This window comes from Anabas testudineus, chromosome 7, assembly GCF_900324465.2.
Source record: "Anabas testudineus chromosome 7, fAnaTes1.2, whole genome shotgun sequence".
Taxonomy (NCBI): domain Eukaryota; kingdom Metazoa; phylum Chordata; class Actinopteri; order Anabantiformes; family Anabantidae; genus Anabas; species Anabas testudineus.
The window spans coordinates 15,338,994-15,346,974 of NC_046616.1; positions in this window are offsets into that span (position 1 = coordinate 15,338,994).

The window sequence follows — 7,981 nt, forward strand, 5'->3', positions numbered from 1 at the left end:
AAGAAGGGAGGGGTGGAGCTGAGGAGAAAAGGGTGGATCAGAGGGTCTTGGGGCTCACTGTACTTGGGCAGACCTTTGAAAGTGGATGCAATCACATAATGGATATAATGGCAGCAAATGACTGCACTTGTAAAGCTTTTTTCATTTGTTGGCTGTCTATTCAGACACTCACATACAGTCGCGCATATAAGTCTCCTTCAAAAGGTGCCCCCTGACCTTCTATAAAGTAAACATGCACGTGCAGACCACCTGATCCTAGAGCAGCTGCTTTAAGATGTTGCCTACTCAGTCTCAGTGGCCTCACGCTCACCTCCCTCCACTCAATTACCAGAATTTATAACACAATGTTTTTCAGGTCTGTTAGCGCTTGAGTGTATCACTTATCCAGCCAGTTAATTGTTTATGGACTGTGCCCTCCCCCTCTTTCCAATGAAGTGAGAGAATCAAGAAGAGAGCAGTGAGTGTGACAAGAATGACATTTGGTGGAGGGGAATGGGTCAGGATAGTCAACAGTATTTTAAATATAAAGTCCACTAATCAAGTCCAGCAGTCGGTAACAGTGTCCCTCCTAGATGCCATAGATAGACAGTGAGATAGTATTTGAATCTATCTTACCAGGGAGGGCAGCTAAAAGGGAATTAATGTTGTTTTCCTTCTGTTTTATTGGAAAGCAAGTGAGGCAAGTTACAGTGCAATTTGCTTTCCCCTGTTCCCTATAATTAGCACCTTACAGAAATGAAATAACATTGACGAGAAGGTCAATAATCCTGATCTATAGTGAAATTAATCCTGCTATCGACACAACAAGCAAACAATACAATTAAGAGCAGAGGGAGGAGAGAGTTGAAAAAAGAAATTGGAAGGAAAGGAGCAGGTCTGAGGAATAGGATGTGTTTTATCTCCTGGGTTCACTGTGCAGAAATCCTATGAAGGTTTCTAATTAATTCATCCATTGTTAATGAAGGCAAAGCGAGGAACTAGGGATTATACATGAGTAGAGGAAGGAACACAATTAGCGATACTGGCCTAATGATTGCTTTTTTAACTTGCTGTTGTTTCTTCCTTGTACTTAGTTGACTGACTGGGGTTCATTTTATTGGCCATTCTTAAAATGAGCTTAATCCGTGCTGCACACCACCACGCTGAGAGATATTGAGAAAAGCGGTTAAATTAAAGTTTAGATTTAGAAGTAGATTGTATTACTGTTTAATCTTAGATCAGGACCTTTTCATAGCAAAAGTGAAGAGAAACTATAAAGCAGATTTACCTAGGTATTTGGTCAGTTCCTCCTATGGAGTCTCATGACATTACACTGATCTGCTCCTTTATGTTGTCTCACCAATAGGACACATTTGTATGATATGTCATGCATCTGCATCACATGCAACCTTTGGAAAAAAATGCAAAGCTGATGATTTTATGCTAAACATCAGTGGAACTGACTAAAACTAACAACTAACAATGAAATTTCATATTAAATCCAAAAATATTATTAAAATAAAAACATTTTTAGATGATCTGAAGATGACTGGTGTAATCCTGCTTTGTCAGACTGACACACTGACGCACATTCCTGTAACTGCCGCATCTACAGTATGGTCACCCTCACAACCTGAAGTCCTGTTTCTAGAGTCGGCTGTGGATTGAAATATACAAACAGGAGAAGCGGCCCAGAACAACATATAAGTATCCAAACACCTTTTCTCCTTGTGGTCACTGATCCTTCACCCGACCTAAGAGAAAACCTAGGTCTCAGTTTCATTACTCGCACATCTACAAAAAAACTTTTAACAGCGAGCTATGTCCCGTCAGCCCAGAGCAGACAATTCAGTGCCAGTGACAGTAGTAACATGGTGCCATTTCCAGCTGAGTAGTTTTAACTGGCATTTGCGCTGGCCTGGGGATCCTGAGGGGGAGCTGAGGCCGAGCGCCATGAGCTGCCGGAAGGATGAGCATTGGAGGGTGAAGAAGGATTGCCTTTCAAGAATTACGAGCCATTAAATCAGAGCCTGGAAATCTCAAGGTTCCCCAAGACTGCTGCACAAGGAATCTGGGCTGGAGAAATATTGTTTATGGTTTAAAAGGCCTAGCGATGGATTTATAAAAGAAACATTCATCATTGCAGGAAAACGGAACAAAACATTCTGGAAATAAATACTCACTGTATAGGTATACTTGTCACCCAGACAGCACAATAACAAGTGAATTGGGAGGAAGATTCTTCATTTGCTGGCAGCTGGCCCCCAAACATGCTTTGTGTGAGTCTGTGTGTGTGTGTGTGTGGGCAGACAGTGGTTTGTTTGAGTGTCTGTAAAAATTATCATATCATATAATGAAAGCGATTCGTTTTTTATGTAAATGTGTAGAATATATTTGTTAAGATAAAACGGTGTGGTTTGCATCTCTTATCTATGGTTTTACAAATTGTCTAACACAACATATTTACAATTCTTTTTACATTATTGACAGGCTAACTAAAGTGATTCTCCAGTAAACATAATTACCTGTATTGATCATGTTTGCCGGGCCCTTCCTCGGAATAGAAAAATATGTTTTTAGTGAAGTAGCTTTTTACAGGAAGGTGATGGGTTTTGGTCAGTGATGTGACCTTGAGATAGTGTGAAGAATCGATGCTGTGGTTCTAGGCAGCTTACTACTTCAGATGGCAGAGCGAGAGAGAGATGCATTGAACACGTCGGGTTGCTTAAGCATATTGCACAACGGCAGTCTTTATTTAGATATTAGCAAAATAATACATGACTTACGGTCACTTACTGACTAATGCTGGCGTCTTTGCACACCCCATGAGAGATATCACAGACTGTGGCCAGACACTTGTAAAGGTATTGATTAATGAATCTACAAAAATACATATTGACTCATATTGATGTGTAGGGCCACCCCCTAATAGTCAATGAGACGATGCATCAGTGTCCACCTACATTTTGTCTGTTGATCCACTGCACTCTTTTTGTAGCTGTGTCATTTTACACAGAGCATCGTAGGTGCCCCAGCATGTCGGACTGTAACCCTTCTGACGAGGCATGGTGCACATTGTCTGTTGGCCCCTCTGGCTACCAGATTCAGTGCTGCTGAGTTTCCAAAGAAGTCTGCAAAACACCTTCTGAAACACATGCAGGTGGTGTCAAGTGTGACAGCGTCTCCCCCTCCTGAGTTACAAGTGCTGATTCTGACTCGGCACTCCTGATTTGGGTATGGCCCTATTGATGACTGAGGATTTGATCAATGCTGTCCTCTTATTGCATCACACTCGTGCACTTCTCTTCTTGGGAATTTTGTCACGGGGGAAATTATCTGTAGAATGAAGATGAGAGAAGAAGAAGAAATAGACATAGGAGTAGATGACAGTGACAGAGTGATGTCACAGTCAAAGAGAAGCGTGGGACAAGGCACCATTTGAACCACTCCATTAAGTGTGTGTTGTTAGGGCAACATATGTGGGTCTGCAGATAAGCGTGTGAGGGCTCATGTAAATGTGCAGCAGTATGTAATCGTGCGTGTGTGTCAATGTCCAAGAAGGCAAGGTGGTGACAGTCAGCGGGCAGATTTCTGGTGTGTGTGGGTGTGAGCCTGAGTGTGTCTTTATGTTTGATGGATGGGCCGGCAGGGCAAGGCCGTGGATAAGAGTGCAAACAAACTGGGTAATAAATGAGAGCGACAGAGGAGCAGTGATGGGGCCCACTCCCAAGCTCCTGATGCATGCCGACCAGCACTGGCAGCCATTTGTATAAGAGAAATGAGGGAGCTGTCACTGGGATGAAGAGACAATGTTCATGCTAAAGAGGAGAAAAGTCTCTCTGCCGTTCTTTTTCGCTCCCTCCACCCCTCGTTCTCACTTTCTCTGCCTCAAACACACACAAAGACACACTTGCACTGTGGATTTCAGCTCAGTAGGGGACTAATCAGGGCAAGGTAGGGTGCTAATGTAGGCTATAATGACTGCAGCTCTGTGACACATCACACACTACTTGCTCTGTTAGGGGAAGCACAGTGGTAGAGTTACTGCTTGTACCACACACACACACACACACACACACACACACACACACACAGACGTGCAGACAAAAATACATGTAAGTCCCACTTTGTTGTCAGCTGGGGACAAAAACAAAAGATGTGGAAAAAAAGAGAAGTATAAGGTGAAACATTAGTTTTTGGAGTGAATTTGAAGTGGAGAGTTACTAAATGCTTGTTCTTTATTCTGCCACTTTAAATACTTAAATACAAAACACTGCTATTTACTCCATTACAGTTATTTGACAGCTGTAGCTGCTGCATATGTTCCAAATTAAGATAACACACACTCGATTTCCGATTGCTGCAGTTCACACTCTTCGGGAGGATGATGACCCTAAACTAGAAAATCAATAACTTAAGACCATAGTCCCTTCAGGACCATGAACTTCTCTTTGGATACCTTAAGCACAATCTAATGCTCTAAATGACCTCGTTTAACTCTACTTAAATGCAGTAGTTCTACTTGCAGTGGAGTCTTCTCAACTCAAAGACTCACAAGTGCGATGCGAGCTGGAGGAGAAGGAAAACCTGTGCTGCAGGAGAGGACGTTCCAGGACAAACTCTTGTTTGCGTAGTAGCATTTGTGTTTGCTGTTGGTTTGTTATTTGCGTTTGTTCTAAATCTGGGTTCGCAATTTTTCACCGCTGTGACGGCTAGTGTTCTCCTTGCCACCCAGACGCTGTAAGTACAGCCTGGCAAGGCAATGGGGGCAGGCTTCATGTGCTTGCATTATTTATTTATTTGTGTGTGTATGTGCGTGTATCACAACATAGGGCTACAGCTGGGGGGAAGAGGAATTTGGGCCTGCACCTGCACGGGGATAATTAATGTGAATAGAGTGGTACCTAAATAAATCAGTGGCTCTCTCAGCCTCAACAGGACTTTTCTGTTTAGGGTCAAAATCTTCCCACTCTACACTGGATTAATCAGGCCTGCAAGCAGAGACGAGGTATAGGCGGCAGGAAATGTGTATTTGTTTGTTTGTGTGTGTGTGTGTGTGTGTGTGTCCGCACTTTTATGTGCCCCTAACGGTGAAGCTGCAAGCTATTTTTCCCCTCTACACCTCCATCTTCAGCATTGCAATCTCAAAAAGTGCAAAAAAAAAAACAAAAAAAAAAACAACAGCCATAATTTTCCGTCGTATAATTAGTCCCACCCTCCTCTACAGTGATGAATTGGTGAACCTTTAGTTTGCATTTGTCATGCTGCGGTGGCATTGTCACAGATGTGAGAACATGTGATGCTAAGGTGTGCGGGGTCAGTGCACGGAGGGATGGGTGTGGATGCAGGCCTATGATGAGATGTTTCTGCATGTGCTTGTGAGCCTGGGTGTCTTGCTATTTTCTATCCATATCATTCTTCTCTGCTCACACACAGCGTTTGCACTGCAGCCTAGTCGAACTGTGCCTGGTCTATAGCGCAGCACTTATCTCCACTGTCTCTGACAGCACGTCTGCTTTCCTCGGCCAGTGCAAATCTACGTCCTACTCTGTCCACTCCTATCTCCTAGACTGATAGCCTCTGATTGATCTCATCACCTCCCTCATCTATTATTCATGCTACCTTTTATGTACTGATGGACGAAGGGCAAAAACTGGATAGAAGAAACAGTGTGTATTACTAGTAGGCAGAGAAACGCGCCTACATACAATTAAAAAGTTGCTGTTTTTGTCTTTTGACTCATCCAGCCCCAAACATGTGTTCATAGATCTGATTGATCTGTGTAATGGAATGAAATGGCTCTGGAATTGCCACCCCATGGGGGTACGCAGAGATGGGCACAGGGACAGAGAGACATGTACTTACGGCTGTTTGGGGAGGAAATTAATGGTGCATTTTTTGTTTTTATAATGTGATTTAATGATGCAATTCGTCTAATAAAAAGAACATTTTTTAACATTTACACGTTCATTTACACATTCCCTCCTTCACAGAGGGAAACCCAGTGGGCCAATACAAACATCGCACTCCTCTCATCCACTCAGAGCGCTGCAGGCCCTTCTATTGCATTGTGATGGATGATTTCAGTTTGGCATTTTTCACCACTGCGCAACATCCAAATACTCCCCCCCCCCCTCCACCTCCCCTTTTGAGTGCATAAGGAGGCCATCCTATATTCACAAAGCCGACATCTAATGCATATTGAGTGTGTTTTGTAAAGGATCATTTGATTGTCTTGTAAATGACGCTTTGCCTCTCAGCTGCTAATTTAGCCACATTCCATCTCATTAGAGGGGAGAAAGAGAACAAACGACAAAGGCATTCTCAGAGAAATGAAGCCTCCTTTGATTTCAAACCGCCATCACTGCTGCTGCAATGCCGACAGTTTGAATAATCTCAGATTATTGGGAGGTAAAGCAGTGCTGCAGTAATAGAACATGAAATGCAGACTTCCCTCAGAGTGGGAAGGCTTTCTCCCTACCTTTCTCCTATTCTTTTACTTCCACTTCTTGTCTTTCCCCCACGCTGTCCCCCTATCTCTTTAGAGGATGTGCAAGTGTATCTGGTTTCCTGAAGCGTTTAGCACCTTAGCCGCAAAACCCGGACAGGAAGCCCACTCTATTTGCAATGTATCAATTGCTCCGAACAACACTCTCCTTACCTCCACCTCCCTTCAATCTGCAGCTGGCTCAGCACACACTTCTCACATACCTTCACATGCAAGCACCCGTGGTCTAATTTGAAAATCCACAAAAAGGCTTTTTCCTGTAATGTTTAGTCTATAACCAAGCATGCAGAGTTCATGAGCACTAACACCTTGAGCTAAATGGCCAAATGCATCCCTGCACATGCACACACACACACACACACACACACACACACACGTACACTCAGACAGAATCTGACCTTGGCTTGAGTTAGTCCTGGGGTTCATCCTCCGGCCAAGCTGGCAAGTCACATGGGTCTGGCAGCCAAGACAGTGGCCCCAGCCTCTGCAAGGCTGCTGTCATCTGTTACACAAAAAGACACACAGAGGGAGGAAAGTATACACAGTGCAGAGTAGAGAAATAAAGTTTTAAATGACGGCAGTACACAACGTGTAGGCTTTGTTTGTCTTTATATATGAGAATGTAAATGCAGGTGCGTCTATACATCTGCACGTGCGCATACACATGTGAGAGCAGGCGTATGCGCCTGAGGTGATGCCTTTTGAAAGGCACTTTAGAAATTAAAGCAGTGCCACTGTTCTGTAATGGGGCTTAAATGATCCAGAAAACACAAGATATATTGAGCATTTAATGAAACACAGTGCACACTCTTTAATTCTGCTCTCAGCTTCACCAGTGTCTGCCAAACCTGCTTTATGCCTCGCAAACATACACGGTCGCATGCACGTCTTTTTTTTTTTTTTTTCCACACATCTGTTTTAATGTTTTTAAAAGTTTTAATTCGCTTGCAGATGTTTTATTGATGATTTTAGCTTTTGGTAAAAAAGCTTTTGTTGTCTACAAACGTTTTGAACATGCAAAATCATTATCATTCTTTCATCTATCAGCCTTTTTTCACTGTGGCTTTTGAATTTATTCTAGTGTCCAATATTATACTGGTAACAAGAGAGTACTTTTCTTCACGATATGTGTTCACAATAATGAAAGTATTTTCCCACAACAATTTTGTTTTTAAATGTATTATAAGAAGCCAAACTCAAATGTTAAATCACACAAACAAGTGCTAAAGAAGTCGAAAATGATCAGAACAAGGACTAAATATTTATCTCTGCTTTTGGTACATGACTGCTTTAACAGATATAGATGTTACTATATTTTTTCCACGTGTCCTCTTCAGTAGTGGGTGTATGTGGTCAGGATGTAGGTAGGATGCACACCACATTATGTGAGTTAGAAATCTGTGTTCTCCATATGTTTCACTGTAGAGAGGAGAGAAGCAGTGGCTCTCTTCCTCATTGTCTGTGAATGTCCTTTGTGGTTTGGCCATACATTAA